The sequence below is a fragment of the Dipodomys ordii genome, unplaced genomic scaffold (assembly GCF_000151885.1).
Source record: "Dipodomys ordii isolate 6190 unplaced genomic scaffold, Dord_2.0 Scaffold80, whole genome shotgun sequence".
Taxonomy (NCBI): Eukaryota; Metazoa; Chordata; class Mammalia; order Rodentia; family Heteromyidae; genus Dipodomys; species Dipodomys ordii.
This window is the reverse complement of record NW_012267296.1, coordinates 7902273-7921603: the sequence shown is the minus strand read 5'-3', so window position 1 is coordinate 7921603 and position 19331 is coordinate 7902273.

The window sequence follows — 19331 nt, the reverse complement described above, 5'->3', positions numbered from 1 at the left end:
AAGCATGAGCCACTGGTGCCCGGCTCAATGGCATTCCTTTATGATGGAGTGTCTGCTCTGTTTTATGGGGTTATTTTATGTGGGAATTAAACTTCTTTGAACCAACATTTATCTTTTTTTATGTAGTTTGTTCTGTCCATTGGAAACCCTTTTGGTTGTAGATTTTGGCGGACTATGGTCTTCCTAATGGAATGTTCTCTTCATTTTTGTTTGATTAGCCAGTTCAAGATTTGATATTCTGTTAATATCTGCTTATCTGGGGTCGGATTTTGTTGAGACCATTAATTGTAGGATGGGGGTATAGTGGTGTTGAAACATTGTGATGTTAACACTTGTATATCAGTTGAAAAAAATTGAGTTACTTTGGAAAGGGATGCAGAGTTGAGAGAAGTAGTACTTCCCAAGAGATGTATGGGTGAGAGATGGCTAATGTTATAAAGGAGTTAGATGAATATGGAAAAATAGGAGGCCAGGGAATGGTTGTAAAGGAAGAGACTAATGAGGGAGAGACTTTGTGGTCCACCCCACTGAAGAAAAGTAAATCAATGCATTACACTCCCTAAACACTAATATTGCTTACTCTAAAAAGCATAAGTCAGTTGTTGATATTCTCCTATCTAAATCCACATTAATTTTGGGTGGAGAAAAGGAGATTATACACATTTGTAACTAATGAGTAATTTAATTTTGTCAAGATGAACTAAGACAAAATTAAACAAAAGGAAGAAAAAGCGCCACAAGCAAAACCATAACAAAACAAAATATAAAATAAAAAATAAACACAACAATTGCATAGACTTTAAATTAGAGACTTTAATTCATAGATAAATATTTCCCTATTTAAATATCCCTTTCCTTTTGTATAGAGAGGGTATTATGTTGAAGAACAGGAGATTATATATATTTGCACCCAGTGAACAAATCAGTTGTAAGAACAAAAGAAAATAAGACAAACCAAGGAAATAAAACCAAAACATAAACATAAACAAAACAATACAAAAAGTTCTTTGTAGCAGGCTGGGAAGGTGGCTCAGTGGTAGAGCACTTGCCTTACATGCATGAGGCCCTGGGTTTGATTCCTCAGCACCACATAAGCAGAAAAAGCTGGAAGTGGGGCTGTGGTTCAAGTGGTAGAGTGCTAGCCTTGAGCTGAAGAGCTGAGAGACAGTCCCCAGGCCCAGAGTTCAGGTTCATGACCAGGCCCCTCCCTCCCCCCAAAAAAGTTCTTTGTAGCAACTAATTGTGAAACTTGGGGAATTTCCTAAGGGTCTAGTTGACCTTCAAAACCCTTTTATTTCCTATGTTATGTCTTTTGTTTTCAAATTTTTGAGTCAAGTTTGCAGTTCAATGTCAACACTTGACAATTATGCAAATTAAGTTTTCAAAACTATAAGTGCAATCCTGTGTGGATGTTAGGAAAAAATATAAAAATGTATTTTGATGCTTTCTTTGTTAATTCACTAGGGTTTTTATATGACAGACAATGATGTGGAAGAAAATTTCTGTTTGGATGTAGATTAAGTATCCCCTATCCAGAATGCTTGGAACTGGTAATTTTTTTTGTATTTCAGATTGTTTTCCAGATTTCAGAATATTTGCATATATGCAATGATGTATCTTGGAAATGGGACCCAAATGTGAACATGAAATTCATTTGTATTTCATTTATGTTTTATATACATAATCTGAGGGTAATTTTATAGTGTTTTGAATCATTTTTGTACATGAAATAAAGATTCATTGCATGAAAAAAAATTCAAAACCAGGAGTAAATAAAATATGCATTCAATACAATGAAAAAATAAAACCAGAAATAGGCATACACATGACAATGAAACAAGATAAACAATCTCATAAACTCTAAATCAAAGACAAAAAATGAATTCTCCAATCACTTTGTTAGGGGGATTCTGTGTCTCCAGCAGTGCACTATGTATGCCCTGTGCTTGTTGCCTGCTGATATCTGCAACTGACTTCCTAGTAAAGACCTACCCAGCACAAACAAGGCTCCTTAGTTCACAGAACAGAGGTGATTCTTATATGCAGACTATTCTCTGCCCAGCACTTGGGTGCCGGCAGTGGTGAGAGCAAATGGATTTAGCAGATTTACCCAACATAGGACTATGGTGTGTTATATAGCTTCCCTCTCTCCTATACTCAGGAAATAAACTAAGTTTTTAACACCTGTCTGATTTTTTTCCAGTGAGACTTTAGGCACTTTAGGGTTTGTAATTCCAAGGTGCTCTGCTGGTTGCAGGCAGTACTGGTATTTTTAAGACAAACCACATTGATGCTTACTGCCCCAGGGATAGGGTGTGTCCAACTGGTCTTTTGTCCTTAGCCAGTGAGGGGTGGTGAAAGATATCAGAATTCCTTATCTTTTCCCAAGTACAGTGCCACTTCTCTGTAAAGTGCTCCCGTCCAGTTGTTATGCAGGCCTCGGTTCCCCTTTCGAAAATGGTGCACAGCAGGGAGAAGGGGTTCAAAGTGAAATGCAATGGCTCACTCAATGCTGTTCTCCCTGGGGAGATGTCTCTGGTGGGGTATTCATGGTTTCTGGTGATGGCTCATACTGTCCAGCAGGAATCGTCTCTGCATCTGGATGTGTCTGCTCACATGTGTGTCCTCCTTCCCCTGTGGACTCTTTTAATTCCATGTGGAAGGGACACTTTGAACCCAGAGAAGCCATGGTGCTATGCCTACTCATTGGGCACATCTTCACAGGTTTCTGTCTTCTTGTGCCGGTGGTGTAAAATATATTTTTAGTTTCTATCTCTGTATATAGTATCTTAATTGGTGTTACTCTTCTGATATGAAGTATTCTGCCATCTTCTCTGGATCTCCAACTTATTTTAAGCGTATGCATCCACACTAAGTTTGGATGCATGAAAATTAGTGTTAGTGTTAGTAATGCAGGTATTATCATTACAGTTGTGGTTAATTTTCCAGTTAGGGTTAGGGTCCATGTTAGAATTAAATTGTAAGGATTAGCAGAAAACTGTTTTCTATATTAAGAATTGCAAGTGAAAGACCCCCAGTGTTTTGGGGTGCCCTTCAACCTGGAGAGACCCTCTCCCAAGGAACAGCGAGACCACTTGTGCGGATGCAATCAGCAAGAGGTTTATTCAGGCATGCCCAAGCTCCCAGGTACACACGACCTCGAGATCCACAAGGTTCGGGTCGGTGGCTGGGAACCTGCTTTACACGGGTACCCGGGGCGACAAAGTCTATCGGGAGACTTGCGCGCCGGGGCACATGAAAGCACCCCTTTTTATGGGCAGCTGAAAGCAAGGTTACAGAAGCGAGATGCCTGGTTACAGGGTGTTGATTGGATAATTTGAGTCATTTGGGGAAGGGATTGGTGAGTCAGGTGGGACTTTCCACAGGCAGTTGAGTTTGCCAACGTCTATACTTGCCCCACAGGGGTTGACTCAGAGACCCGTGGTTTTATTTCCCGTTAACGGCTTGACCACAACATCCTGCCTCACCCTCTCTTGTTCGCGGGGAGGGGGCAACACTTTTTCTGGGGTATCTAGTGGGCAAGCATGAACTGGGGTCTTTCACAAGTACAAGTAATGCAAAGAATAAATGGAAAATGGAATATTTTCCTGCTAGGATTCAGGATTAAAGATAAGATTAGAGTTAGAATTTTGGTTAGGGCCAGATTTAAGCTAAAAATGTTTAGGTTTGGAGTCAAAATCAAACATGTTAGCAAGTAGCAGTCCAATGCTGTGGAGCACATGGGCAGCAAAGATGGCGCTGAGAGGGGGTTGAGTGGGCAGAGCCTAATTTACTGTAGAGCACATGAGCAACCAAGATGGCGCTGGGAGAGAGTAGAGTGGGAAGAGCCCAATTGATCTGCCGATCAGTGCCTAACCAGCCCGTGAAGGCTCAGGTGAATGATAGGGTGTGACCTTGACAGTGATTGGTTCCTCTTCCTCCCTTACCATGCCACCCACCCTTTTTGTCTTTAAAAGGGGCTGCTCTCTGTTAATAAAGGAGTTTTCTACCTGCTGGATTTGGCTCCCCGCTGTGTCTGATTGTCTCCCATGCTGAGGGAGGCTGGGCGACACCGCACTTACCTTTCCTGGACCCGTCCGTCGTGGGACCCAACACAATGCAAGTTAGGATCACTGGAATGTCTTCCTACTGTTATTATTCAGCATTGTTACTTGAAGGTTTATGTGGAAGAATTCTGTAGGGGTAAGGTTTGGGCCAATAAATAAGCAAGGATTAAATCAATACTGCAGCTTATTTTAGGAAAGGCAAGTGGAGTTCAAGTTAGGAAGAATAAAAGATTGTTTCTTATTAAATATTAGATGTTAATGCCCAGATAAAGATCCCCAAACACCACAAAGGAGCTGATTCCTATGTAAGCACATGAGAGTTGTTTATTACAAGCTTGAGCCTGGACTCACAACCATCACCAACCCAGGAGGTTAGAGTTGAGAGCTCCGACCCTTCCTCTAACAAGGTTTTTATAGGGTTTTTAGGGACTTCCATGTGTCATTGCAACACTTAACAAATCATATCAAACTGCTGGAAAATCATAAAATAATTCTAAAAGATGATTAGTGTAACCAGTGGTGGGACCCGACCAGGTAGTGGGAATTGGCTGGTTCATGGGGTTGATATCTTTGAAATGATTGGCTGGAGCAGATGATCTGAACCCCGACTGAGTGGTCCTTATCCTGTTATCTGCTGATTAGCTGTGGTTAGCAGAATTTTCCATAAAGGGGGTTGTTTCTGGAATTTGGGCTCAAGGTGACCAAGGGGAGTTGCTACTTTCCTGGAATATCAAGGGGAGTTGCTGATTTCCTGGAATTTGGGCTCAAAGGGCGTTACTGACACAGTTCCCAAACCTAAAATTGCTATATTTAGTTCAGGCTTCACAGATGTGAGTGCAAATTAGGATTATATTTAGGGTTCTGGCGCAGATTATGATTAGAGTTTGGAAAAGGGTAAAGTTTCTAGTGAAATTGAAAGTACATTTTGGTCTTAGAAGTGGAATTGAAAGACCCCCAACTTCGGGTCTCCCCAAATCAGAGCCTCCCTGCCCCAAGCACCAGTCAGACGACACCAGATGCAAAGGCAAGAGGATTTTATTTGGGCATGCCCAGGTTCCCAGGTGCACGTGACCTCGAGATCCGCAAGGTTCGGGTCAGTGTCTGGGAACCCCGAGCAGTCCCGGGGGTGGTCTTTTTATGGGACCCCTCTGTCCGTTACAGGAGTGCCCGCGCTTTTTCAGCCAGTAATTTTAAAGTGTTACAACCTGGTCTGCACGCAGGCAGCCAATCCTTTTAAAACAAATCATATGTTTTAGCCAATTACTGTTCGAGGGGGTCCCCCGGTGTACATGCCGTATCCGGCCCTTGGTATGAGGAAATGACCTTTACCCGAGATAGCACCTGTGAATAGTTTCGGTCAGGGGAGACCAGCTGTAGAGTCGGCCAGCAGGATGTGAGCTTTATCGATTAACTTGTGAGGTTACTGCTTAATTACTAGGAGAGTAAGGGGTAAGGAAATTTTAAGCAAAGCATGTTACAGAAGCCAGAAATTGCTTGGTTAGACATGAAACTCGGCTCCCTGGCAAAGGGGCTAGAGGCCTGGTGGTTTGAGGAAGGGGTCTTTCAGAATAAAACTCCACTTAAAACTGGAATTTAACTAAAATAGAACATTCATGTTATTTGGAGAACTTGGGAATAATTAGGGCTAGAGTTACCTGTCGGGTCTTCGTCTGTCCCAGGAAAGACGGACGGGTCCAAGGAAAGGTAAGTGCAGCTGCTAGTCCAATCTCCAGCCTCCCTCAGCCAGGGAGACAATCAGATGCAGCAGGGAGTCAAGTCAAGCAGGAAAACTCATTTATTAACACAGAACAAGCCCTTTTTAAAGCAAAAAGGAGCAGGTGGCATGGCAGGGGAGGAAAAGGAACCAATCACTGTAAAGGTCACACCCTATCATGCACCTAAGCTTCCACGGGCTGGTTAAGCACTGAATGTAAAGCAAATTGGGCTCTGCCCACTCAACTCCCTCTCAGCACCATCTTTGCTGTCCATGTGCTCTACAGACTCCCCCTTTTTTGTTTTAATGGCAGACCCACCTCCCAGTTAGTTATCCTTTTCCCTCCTCTGTAAAAGTTATTTTAAAAGGCTTACATTGGTAAGGATAGCATTGGCTATGCAGGGGGTTTGAGGCAAGTCTGGGGTCGAGATTTGCCAGACAAGGATAGGGAGGGCCCTTGTGCATGATCCAAGAGCCCTTCCCAGTTACCTCACATCCCCACCTAGCAAAGTAATAAACATCAGTCCCACCACAGTTAGAAATGTCTGAAACAGTTCAATTAATTCCTGGGCATATATAAAAGTCAGTATCTTGTAAGGTCATCTTTTTCAGAACATGGGAGCAGCCTGGTTATTGGGAGTTCCACACATGTGGCATGGTGCATCCTCGTGGGCTCCCACACTCAGGCCATTCTACTATAGTCCAGAAAAACAAGGAAACTTTAAAACACACTGCAGACATAGCAAAGCAATCCCGGGCACCTGGTGTCTTTTAAGTAAGCCAGTTCCTTGTACGTGCTTTTAAGGGAGCACAGGGGTCAAGATGACCTTTGAGCTTTACTCAGCTCCCAATGGCTTCCAACATCTCTCCCTGTCTTTGTTTAAAGAAGTGAACCTGTCTTAGGTTGGGTGGATCGCCTTGTCTGCCTTACCTGTCATTGGGAACTTCTTCAGAGCAAAGCTGAAGGCCCTGTCTTAGGTTGGTCAGACTGACACCCCCTCTTACCCATCTCTGGCTGCAATTCCTCTCGGGGGAAATTCATTCACTTGGAGCTTGATCTTATGTAAGTAACTGGCTAAGCTCATAAGAGTTTTGCAGTACACGTATAATGCAAGGAAGACATAGAGAAACCATCAGCAAAAACACTACCAGGCCAAGAAATGTCATTAGCAGTCCTTTAACATTAGTCAAGGATGGGATAGCAGTCTTTGCCACTTCAGAGTCCAGAGGTGGGGATTGTTCTAATCCAGCTATTTGCCTGTGGGGTTGGAAAAGATCTAAACAGAAAGCATAACAAAAGGTGGTTGTTTAACAATAAGTATAGATTCAATGGTGCTATACAAACAATTAGTAAAAGAACAATTAAAGCAGGTAACATTAAAAATAATTAACTCTTATAAAATATTAAATAGTCCATAGGGTGGTGATCAAAAATGAAGGTCAGGCCACCAGGTCAAAGGGACAGCTTCTCTTGTGGTGCTATTGATGATTTCTGCATTGCCAGCACTGATCACTGCCCAGGTCATCCGCTGAGGTTGATGCAGATTCCGTAGGGCCATTGCATTGGACTGGGAGGGTCAGGACAGCCAACAGCTGGAGTATCGCCATCTGCAATTGTTAGAGAACACAAGAGCTTCTCAAGGGCTGGTTGCCCTTGGGGATGGTTAGTAATTATCTTTCTGGCTTTTCCTCTTTTAAACACAAGCCTCGGCCACCATAGCCATTTTACTTTCCTTGTTGGTTACTTTATCCTTGGGCATCCTCCTGTAAAGAGGAAATGGGTAATAACTTAAGGTTCCTGGCAGGGATCCAAATGGGGGTCATCTCCCCTATGGGAAAAATGCATCCAAATCTCCTGCCCATGGTAACTAGGGGGTCAGGTCCTCTCCATTGTTGTGGGTTAAATCATGCAAACAGGTAGCCTCTGGTAAGTTCAGGGCCAGTAGCTAACTGGTCCGCCCAATTATTGCCTAGGGATAAAAACCCAGGAAGTTTTGAATGCCCTCTCAAATGTTGAATATGAATAAGGGCTCCCCACCCTTCTAATAGGCCCTTAAGGGTAACCATAAGAGGGGAAATAGGGTTTTCATCCAGCTTAATATGTGCCTGAGGAATATGATGGAACAAGTTAATCATATATAGGCTATCAGAATACAAATTAAAGGTTTTTGGATGTCCTGAAGGGCCATAATTACAGTGAGCATTTCTTTATATTGTGCTGACCCTCGACAAGGTTGAAATCTTTGTTGCCTTGGGGTCTTTTGTTGCTCCTCAAAAGCTGCATACACAGAGACTGCTTTTACCCTGGTCAGTAAAAACATGGAGGGCGACAGGTATAGGATCAGGAAAAAATAGCGAAGGCATTTTGAGGGCAAGTCGCCATAACATGACAGCCCATTTGGATGGCCTGTAATGGCAGTCAATTTGGCCTAGAAACCCCTCCAAGGAGAGAGCAAGATGAGCATTGGCTCGAGTGAGCCACTCAACATCTGCCATCCGAAAAGGAAAAACAATGGAGTGAGGGTCAAGGTCATAATGCCTTTGGGCTTGGGTCCTTCCCTTGATGATAGCATCTGCAAGTTGGTCTGCCTGAGAGTACACCTGAGGTGTGCCCCCAGGGGAGTGTGAACCCACTCTAATAGCTCCCCACTTTGAGTTAAAACTGCAGAAATTAATGTAACACCTGCAAACAACCAAAGGGAAATAGGCTCAAAAATAGAATACCTCTTTAGGGAAACTTGATCCAGGGCTTTTTGGAACTGCAAAAATATTGACCAATGGCTGTCTGTAATTGTAATAACTTCTTGGGGCGTCCTGTCTTTTAGTAGGGCAAATAAGGGCACAAGACTATCTTTAGGCACAGAAACCCATGGCAACAGCCAATTGATTTCCCCTAAGACTCTGAAGTTGGGTTAAGGTTAGAGAGGCTGGAATATCCAGCAAAGGTTTAAGGGGGCTGGCCTGAGTCAAAGTAATCTGGGTCCCGACCACCTTAAAAGGAGGTACCTTTTTTGGGTGGGGGGGCGGGCGGGGTGGAGGATGGGAAGGGATGGGAAGTGGAAACAAAGGAGGAGGCTACAATGCTTGATAAGAAATGTACTCATTATCTTGCCCATGTAATTGTAACTCCTCTGTACAGTATTTTTACAATAAAAAAAGGAGGTACCTTTTGAATTTTATTGAGGGCTATGGTAAACCCTCCCTTTTTTAATATGGCAAGAACCTGGGCCAGAAGGCCCTCCAGGAAGCTCAGGTCTTGGTGCCCCAGAATTATATCATCCATGTAGGCATAGGCAAGGGAGGTATCTGAACCCAGCACAGGCCCTAAAAGTGTGGCCAAGTATTGTTGGCAAAAGGCCGGGCTATTGGCCATTCTCTGTGGAAGCACCGTCCATTCAAACCTCCGATCAGGCTGGGAAAAATTAAGAGAAGGGATGGAGAGAGCAAATTTCTCGCAGTCATCTGGATGCAGGGGGATAAGAAAAAACCAATCTTTAATATCAATTACAACCAAGGTATATTCTGAAGGTATAGCAGGAGTCCAGAGCATGCCTCTTAGGGGTGTTCCTACTAGCTCCATCCTTTCATTTACCTTATGTAGATCTTGGAGCAAATGCCAAGCCCCAGAGACTTTTTGAATAACAAATATGGGTGTGTTCCAAGGACTCATAGAAGGGCATATGTGCCCAAGGTTTATCTGTTCCTCCACCAGAAGGTGGAGGACTACAAGTTTAGGTTTGGTCAATGGCCACTGATCTACCCAGATTGCACTTCCTGGCTTCCACCTAATGGGAGCTACTGGGGGGGCAGTGGCCTTTAGGATTGGGGGTGCACCCGAGTGGGTCCCCTTTGTTCTTCTCTGTAATTATGAAAGTTAAAAAAGGGCTGGGAATGTGGCTCAGTGGTTGAGCGCTTGCCTTGTATGCTCAAGGCCCTGGGTTCGATTCCTCAGCACCACATAAGCAAAAAGAAAAAAGCCAGAAGTGGCGCTGTGGCTCAAGTGGTAGAGCCCTAGCCTTGAGCTGAAGAGCTGAGGGACAGCACCCAGGCCCAGAGTTCAGGTCCCACGACTGGACCCAAAAAAAAAAAAGAAAGTTAAAAAAATCCATTTCCTTAACTCCCTCTAGATCCTGTTTAAGCCTTTGTGCCTCTTCCCCATCCAGGATATCATCATAGGATGCTCGATGGTCTGTAGTGACCACGACATCTATTTGTCTTAGCATGTCTTGCCCTAGTAAATTGGCAGTGAGGTTCTTTGCCACTAAAGGGCGTATCTTTCCCTGTTCTCCATCTGGGCTAGTCCATTTCATAAGGGCAACCATCTCTTTGGACTAGGAGTTGCTCCCTACCCCCAATATCAGGGGCCCAGGTGCAAGCTTCCAGTCCAAGGGCACTTCCTCCTCCCTGAGTATGGTTCCATCTGCCCCCGTGACAATTAAGCAGTGAAACTGCTTTCTGCCTATGAGACTACTCATTTTAGGGCAGAGTCCTTCCACCAGGGGGACGGTCCAATGGGCCTGGGTCATCCTGCCATGAGGCTGCCTGGGCCTGGCAGCAGAGGGGGTTCCTCCTTGAGTTAAGGGGGCTGGAGGATGCCCCTCCCCTAGTTTAAAAGCTTCCCATCTAAATCAAACTAGTTTAAAGGCTTCCCATCTAAATCAAACTTGGATCGACAATCCTTTTTCCAATGGTATCCCTTTCTGCACCTGAGGCAGGGTGTAGGGGGGGGGTTCCCCCCCCCCCCCCCCCCCCCCCCCCCGCTTATTGGCGGGGATTGTTGTAAACAGTCCCTCTTAAAGTGCCCCTTCTGCCCGCATTTAAAACAAGTCCCTCTCCCTGATGGTCTTGGGGTTCCTCAGCCCTGGGCTGCCAGTGCCTGATGTCTGAGCCTGTAAAGCTAAAGCTAGTGATTGGGACTGGTGCTGTTGCATTCCCACATCCTGCAGGGCCACCACCCATCTGCTCAGGGAACTCTCTCTCAACCCTGCACAGGCCATGCGGTGATCTGCATTCATTCCTTCCCAGACCAGCAGCTTTACAAACTGATCTCAGAGCTTCCCTGCCGGCAGCTTGCGGTGAACACTCTGTTGGTCTACACACTCAGCTAGAAGCTCTCCCAGTTTTTGTCTCACTCCTGCTATGGGGGACTCAGTAGGCCCATCATCCAGTTTGTACCAATCGGCAAGTCCTGCCTGCCTCACCTGGTCACGGTAAGGGCCAGGTATTGCAGCCTGTTGGATGCCAGTAGAGTACCCTTCTCTGTCCCTGTTAACATGACATAAGTAATAGGTATGCGTTCCCACTCTGCATTCTTCCTTAAAGAAAGCACACCATGTAATAAACTGAGAACTGGTGAGGACAGCTTTGGCCACATCCTGCCAGTCCTTAGGGACACATGGGTGATAATCAATGTCCTATAATAGGGTCTGGGCCCAAGGAGAGTTTGGGCCATCCTCCACCACCACCTTGAGGAGCTCTTTAAGATCCTTACTTCCCATGGATACCATTCCAAGCGCCTGTTAGCTCCTGGTGCCAGATTGACTGGATATGCTTGGGGAAGCGAATCCTGTGGCTTAGGGTCGGGGCTCCCGGGTGGCCCTTCCTTTCCAGGGTAGGCCTCCAAGTAGGTTACTTCCCCAGCCCTCGGCCCCTCCATGGAAAGTTGGTAGGGGTCTGGTTCTTGCAGGTCCCTCTTTTAGGTCGTGTAGGGTGCCATACCTCCCCCCCCATCGGGGGAATAGGGAGGGGGCCTATGACCGTCAGAGGCACCTAAGTCAGAAGGGGTAACTTTCACCCTCATTTTGACTTCCACCGTGCATGTTTCAGTGTGTTCTCGGTTGAATTTGACCTATTCCTTTTCCTTCTTACTTATCAAGTCCTCCTTTACTCCCTCTAGGCCTAATGTTGCCTCCTCCTCCTCCTTCTGTGAAATAGCATTACCCATACTAAGGGTTTCACTTACCCTGAGAGACCGCTTAGCCTAGGCTGGTATATTTTCCTTTCAAGCCCCATGTTGGGCGCCAGATGTTGGGTCTTCATCTGTCCCAGAAAAGATGGACGGGGTCTGAGGAAAGCTAAGTGCGGCCTCCCTCAGCCCTGGAGATAATCAGACGCAGCAGGGAGTCAGGTCAAGCAAGAAAACTCATTTATTAACACAGAGCAAGCCCTTTTTAAAACAAAAAAGAGCAGGTGGCATGGCAAGGGAGGAAAAGGAACCAATCACTGTAAAGGTCACACCCTATCATGCACTTAAATTTCCATGGGCTGGTTAAGCACTGAATGTAAAGCAAATTGGGCTCTGCCCACTCAACTCCCTCTCAGCGCCATCTTTGTTGTCCATGGGCTCTATAGTTACCAATATGTCCTTGTTCAGTTTATAGTTAAGACCAAGGAAATATGTAGGGTCCCACTGCAACTTATTTTATCAGTGTGTGTTGACACAGTTTGGTCACAAAAAAATTAGTGTGATACTGTTAGTGTTAGTATACTGGTATAGTTATCATTAGGGTTATATTTAATTTTACAGTTAGGATTAGGTTTCATGTTAGCACTAGGAGAGGGTAAGGATTAGGGTAAAACTGCCTTCTATATTAAGAATTAAAATTACAAGAAATGCAAAAACTGAATGAAAACTAGAATGTTTTGCTGTTAGGATTTAAGGTTAGAGATGAGATTAGAGATAGACTTGTGGTGAGTCCTAGGTTTAGATGTATCTAAATTTCTGGTTAGGCCTACAGTTAGAAGTACATTAGATATGGATCAAAGTGAAACATTTTAGAAATAAACACTCCAGTACAAGTTATGACCAGTGGGTTCAACATTTTCATAATGTAAGGATATGGTTTGATCCAATAAATGTGAAAGGCTTAGATCAAATCTGCATCTTATTTTCCAAAGGACAAATCGAGTTCAGGTTTCGAAGAATGAAAATTAGAGTACTTCTAAGTTAGCAATCCATGTGGGTGCTAATTAGGGTTAAGGTTAGAGTTCTGGCCAAGGTTGGGGTTAGTGTTTGGAAAAGGGAAAAGTTTCCTGTGAAACTGAAAGCACATTTTGGCTCTAAAAGAGGAATAAACATTAGAATTTGCCTAAACTAGAGCATTCATGCTATGTGGAGTTCTTGGGTATAATTAGGACAGAGTCACCATTATGTTCCTGTTAGAGTTACAGTTAGGAATAAGGAAATATTTAGGATTTGACTGCAACTTATTTTAAAAGTATGCATCCACAGATAATTCAGATGCATGAAAATAAGTGTGATTGTGTTAGTATTTCTTGCTATTGTTTCTAACATATTTATAAGATTATTTCTTTGTTGCTTTGTATGTCTCTCCCCCACGGTATAACCCCTGTTTTCACTGTGTTAATATTGGTATAATTTGTGGAGGAGAAAGGATAAAACAAATTGATTAAATAGGGATACAGGTGGACCCATTGCAACAATGAGATGTACAAGACATGTTGAAAAACGAACTTTATAACTTTGGCGAGAGTGGGGGAGTGCGCGGGGGTGGGGGAGGGGGGAGAGGGAGATGGGGGGTGAGATGGGAAGTGATGGTAAGGGGAAACAAAGGAGGCAACAATGCTTGATAAGAAATGTACTCATTACCTTGTTCTTGTAATTGTAACCCCTTTGTACAGTATTTTTGGGCATTTACCCAAATGATCACAAACAAGGGTATACTAAATTTCCCAGCTCAACTATGTTTATCACAGCATTATTTACCATAGCTAAGATATGGAACCAACCCAGATGCCCCTAAGCAGATGAATGGATCAAGAAAATGTTTTATATAAATACATATATATATTCAAATATATATATATATATATTCTATGCCTCTATCAGAAAGAATGACATCATCTCATTTGTTAGGAAATGGAAAGACATGCATAAAATTATATTAAGTGAAGTAAGCCAGGCCCAAAGAAACATAGGTCCCATGGTTTCCCTTATTTGCAATAACTAGTATATGACTAGGACAGGCAGAAAAATTCCAAAGCTATGTACATTTGACCATATAAGATGATATTAAGTGAAATTAACCTTAAGACAGGGACACAAGTGGTTTTATCTTTGTCTTTGTTCTTAATTACTTATAATGTACTATGTAATTTTTTTGTTTCTTTTGTATGTTCCTCCCCCACGCTATAATTCCTTTTCACTCTATTTGATTCTGGTGCCCAGCATCTTGTATATACACTTCACTTTTCTAATTTGGCAGGGGAAGGGAAAAACCAAAATGATTAAATAGGGATACAGGCTGACCTATTGTAACAATGAGATGTACAAAACACTATGTTGAAAACGAACTTTACCCCTTTAACAGTGGAGGGGGGGGGAGACCGGATAGTAGTTGGGGAAGTGGAGAAGGAAAGGATGGTAGGGGGAAAACAAAGGAGGAGGCAACAATGCTGGATAGGAAATGTACTCATTACCTTATTCATGTAACTATAACCCCTCTGTATAATATTTATACGAAAAACATATTTGATGTTGTTATAAATTGTGAAGGGGTACGGAAAAAACAAATCGTTTAAATAGGGATACAGGGGGACCCATTGCAACAATGAGACGTACAAGTCGTTATGTTGAAAATGAACTTTACAACTTTTTTTGGGGGGAGGAGGGTTGGGTGGGGAGCAGGGGGAGGATAGGATGGGAAGGGGAAACAAAGGAGGAGGCTACAATGCTTGATAAGAAATGTACTCATTATCTTGCCCATGTAATTGCAACCACTCTGTACAGTATTTTCACAATAAAAAAAGAAGACATTTCCTCTTCTTGTTTATAAGAATAAAGAGTTCAAAACATCACCTTTTCTGCTAAAGAACTGTACTTCAAGAGCCTAGAGAAAAATGAAATCTAGATTTGAAACTTCTAAAGTGATGTCATTCGTATTTCATATTTTTGAATCATTTATAGTAATTGCTATTTGACTGGAACCTTTTTTTGACTGGGCTCTGTATATTATGATATTTTAATATTTTAAAATTTTAAGTCACTTTTAACTATTTTCAGCTAATTGCAAAAGAATTATAAGGTTATATTACTCCCCTTTAACTACTGCTTCAAACTTACAAAAGCTTAGTATAATCTCGAAGCACAAGGAATTAGCATTGGCAATATTACTAAAGCAAAGACTTCATTTTGATTTCACAGTGTTTCCACTAATGTCCTCTTTCTACTCTAGGATCCCATAATGTATTTCCTTATCATGTTGCCTTAATCTCCAACACATAGCAACCTTCCTTTTCTTACATGACCGTTATCAGTTTATTTGTTTCATTATTATTGTGATTTAAACGATCTCTTTTTCATTTAAATGCAGCCAGGATGTCTTTTTTCATATATATATATATTTTTTTTTGTAAAGATACTGTACAGAGGGGTTACATGAGTAGGGTAATGAGTATATTTCCTATCAAGCATTGTTACCTCTTCCTTTGTTTTTCCCCTACCATCCCTTCCCTCCCTACCTCCCCAACTCCTCCCTCCCCTCCCAAAGTTGTAAAGTTCGTTTCAACATAGTGTCTTGTACCTCTCATTGTTACAATGGGTCAATCAGTATCCTTATTTAGCATTTTGTTATTTCCCTTCACCTGCCCAAATTATAAAAATGTATATACAAGATGCAGGACACCAGATTCAAATACAGTGAAAGCAGGGGTTATTCCATGGGGGAAGAACATACAAAAGAAAAAAAAAGAATCACATAGTGCATTGTAAGTACATTAAAAACAATAGCAAGAAGGAGTAAACCATTTGCGTCCTTTCTTGGAGTTCATTTCACCTAACATCATCTTATATGGTCATACATACATAGCTTTTGACCTTTTCTGCTTGTCCTAAAATTATACGTTATTGCAAATAAGGGAAACCACAGAAACTATTTTTCTGTGGGCCTGGCTTACTTCACCTAATATTATTTTTTCCATGTATTTCCATATCCTAACAAATGGGGTGATGTCATTCTTTCTGATGGAAGCATAGAATTCCAATATATATATATATATATATATATATATATATATATATATATATATATATATATATATATATATAACATTTTCTTTTTTATTGTGAAAATAAAGGGGTTACAATTCCATGGGCAAGGTAATGAGTGCATTTCTTATCAAGCATTGTTGCCTTCTCCTTTGTTTCCCCTTCCCATCCCTTCCAATCTTCCCCCCTCCAATGCCAAAGTTGTAAAGTTCATTTTTCGACATAACTTCTTGTATATCTCATTGTTGCAATGGGTCCTCCTGCCTTCCTATTTAAACAATTTGTTTTTTCCCTTCCCCTGCACAAATTATATCAATATCAATTACAGTAAAAACAGGGGTTATACCATGGGGGAGTAAGCCAGGCCCAAAGAAACATAGGTCCCATAGTTTCCCATATATTCAATAACTAGTATATGTCTGAGACAAGCAGAAATGGTCAGATATGTTGATGTTCAATGAATGAACCCCAAGATAAGGACTCAAATGGTTTTTCTTTCTTGCTATTGTTTCTAACTTATTTATAAGATATTTTTTCGTTGCCACATTTTCTTGATCCATTCATCTACTGAGGGGCATCTGGGTTGGTTCCATATCTTAGCTATGGTAAATAATGCTGCAATAAACATAGTTGAGCTGGTAGCTTTAGGAAGGTTGTTTGTGATCATTTGGGTAAATGCCCAAAAGAGGGATTTCTGGGTCATATGGGAGCTCTATGTGGAGTCTTTTGAGGAACCTCCCTACTACTTTCCAAAGTGGTTGAACAAGTTTTCACTCCCACCAACAATGCAGTAGGGTTTACTTTTGGCAACATCCATTACAGCATCTGTTGATACTAGATTTCTTGATTATAGCCATTCTAACTGGGGTGAGGTGAAATCTCAACGTTATTTTCATTTGCATTACTTTTATGGATAGAGAGGTTGAGCATTTCTTCATGTGTCTGTTGGCCATTTTTATTACCTCTTCAGAGAAGTTGCTCTTTAAGTTTTTAGCCCACTTATTTATTAGGTAGTTGTTTCTTTGAGGATTTGTTATTGGGGGATTTAATTTTTTGAGTTCTAAGTATATTTTAGATATGAGACCCTTGTCCATTGTATGACTAATGAAGGTCTTCTCCCAATCTGTGAGCTTTCTATTAATCTTGCTAGCTATGTCCTTTTCCATGCAGAAGCTCTGCAGTTTAATGCAATCCCATTAGTCCAACCTTTCTTTGATTTGTTGTGTTTCTGGGTCTCTATTAAGAAAATTTCAGCCTGTGCTAAGGAGCTCTAGAGTTTCTCCTATTCCATCCTATAATGTTCTCAGGGTGTCTGCTTTTATTTTGAGGTCTTTGATCCATTTCGAGTTGGTTCTGGTGCAGGGTGACATATATGGATCTAGCTTTAGTTTCCTACAGGTGTTAAATCAATTTTGCCAGCACCATTTACTGAAAAGGCTGACTTTCTTCCTTTCTGTTTTTTTTTAGTTCCCTTGTCAAAGATTAGCTGGTTATAGGCCGGTGGGTTCATTTCTGGCTCTTCAGTCCTATTCCATTGGTCCTCTTGTTGGGCCTTTTTTGTTCCATCTACATTTTATTACACATTGTTGAGACAGCCCTGCCATTTGGAGGCAGATTTCTTTCTCTTTTTAATATTTCTTATTGTAAAGATACTGTACAGAGGGTTTACTATTACATGTGCAAGTTAATGGGTCTATTTCCTATCTAGCATTGTTATATCCTTTGTTTTTTCCCTACCATCCCTTCCCTCCCCGACTTCCTAACTCCTCCCTCCCTCCTGCTTCCCTCCACAATATTGTAAAGTTCATTTTCAGATACTGTCTTGTACATTTTATTATTACAATGGGTCATCCTGAATCTTTATTTCAGCATTTTGTTATTTCCTTTCCCCTCCCCAAATTAGAAAAATGAACATACAAGATGCAGGACACCAGAAACAAATGCAGTGACAACAGGGATTGTACCATGCAGGAAGAACATACAAAGAAACAAAAAAAATCACATACTACATTATAAGTACATTAAAAGAATAGCAACAAAGATAAAAACACTTGTGTCTCCATCTTGGGGTTCATTTCATTTAGCGTCAGGTTATATGGTCATATGGTCATTTGACCTCTTTTGCTTGTCCTAGACATACTAATTATTGCAGGTAAGGGAAACCATGGAACCTATGTTCCTTTGAGTCTGGCTTGCTTCACTTAATATAATTTTTCCAAGGCTTTCCGTTTCCCAACAAATGGGGCAATGTCATTCTTTCTGATGGAAGCATAGAATTCCATTGTATATATATACCACAATTTCTTGATCCATTCATCTACAGAGGGGCATCTGGGTTGGTTCCATATCTTAGCTGTAGTGAATAATGCGATAAACATAGTTGTGCTGGTAGCTTTAATATGGCCTTGTTTGTGATCATTTGGGTAAATGCCTAAAAGTGGGATTGCTAGGTCATAGGGAAGCTCTATGTGTAGTATTTTGAGGATCAGGTCTGTTCTTGTGCCAGGACCAAGCTATTTCTATATCTATGGCTTTGTAGTAGAGTTTGAAATTTGGAAATGATATTCCTCCAGAGCTGTTCTTTAGGCTAAGGATTGTTCTTGCTATTTGAGGTCTTTTATTGTTCAAAATGAACTTTTGGATTACTTCTTCCATTTCCTTGAAGAATGAGGTTGGCGTATTGATAGATATCTCACTGAATTTGTATATAGCCTTTGGAAGTATTGCCATTTTCACTATGTTAATCCTTCCAATCTAGGATCATCGGAGGTTTTTCTATTTCTTTAGTTGTGCTTTAATTTCCTTTTCCAGGTATTTAAAGTTTTTGCCATAGATATCCTTCACCTCTTTACTTAACTCCTAGATATTTTATTTTTTGTAGGGATATTACAAAAGGGGTTGCTTTCCTAATTTCTGTACCGCTCTTCTTGTTATTGGCATACAGGAAAGCCATTGATTTCTGAGGGTTAATTTTACACCCTGCTATTTTTCCAAAGTTTCCAATCAGCTCAAATAACTTGGGAGTAGAGTCCATGGGGTTCTTTAAATACAAGATTATGTCATCTGCAAAGAGAGAGAGTTTTACTTCATCTTTCTCTATTTGGATAACCTTTATGTTTGCATCTTGTTTTATTGCCCTAGCTAGGCATTCTAAGTTGAAGAGGAGTAGAGAGAGTGGACATCCTTGTCTTGTTCCTGAATTTAGAGGAAATGGCTTTAACTTTTCGCCATTAAGTATAATGCTGGCTGTAGGTTTGTGATACACACCCTTTATTATATTGAGGAATGTTCCATGGATTCCTAATTTTTCCACATCTTTCATCATAAAGGGATTTTGGATCTTGTCAAATGCTTTTTCTCTATCTATTGAGATAATCATGTGGTTATTATCCTTGCTCTTGTTGATGTGATGAATTATATTAATTGATTTGCATACATTGAACCATGTTTGCATCCCTGAAATGAATCCTGTTTGATCGTGGTATATGATTTTTTTGATGAGTTGTTGAAGTTGATTGGCCAGAATTTTGTTGAGAAGTTTCAT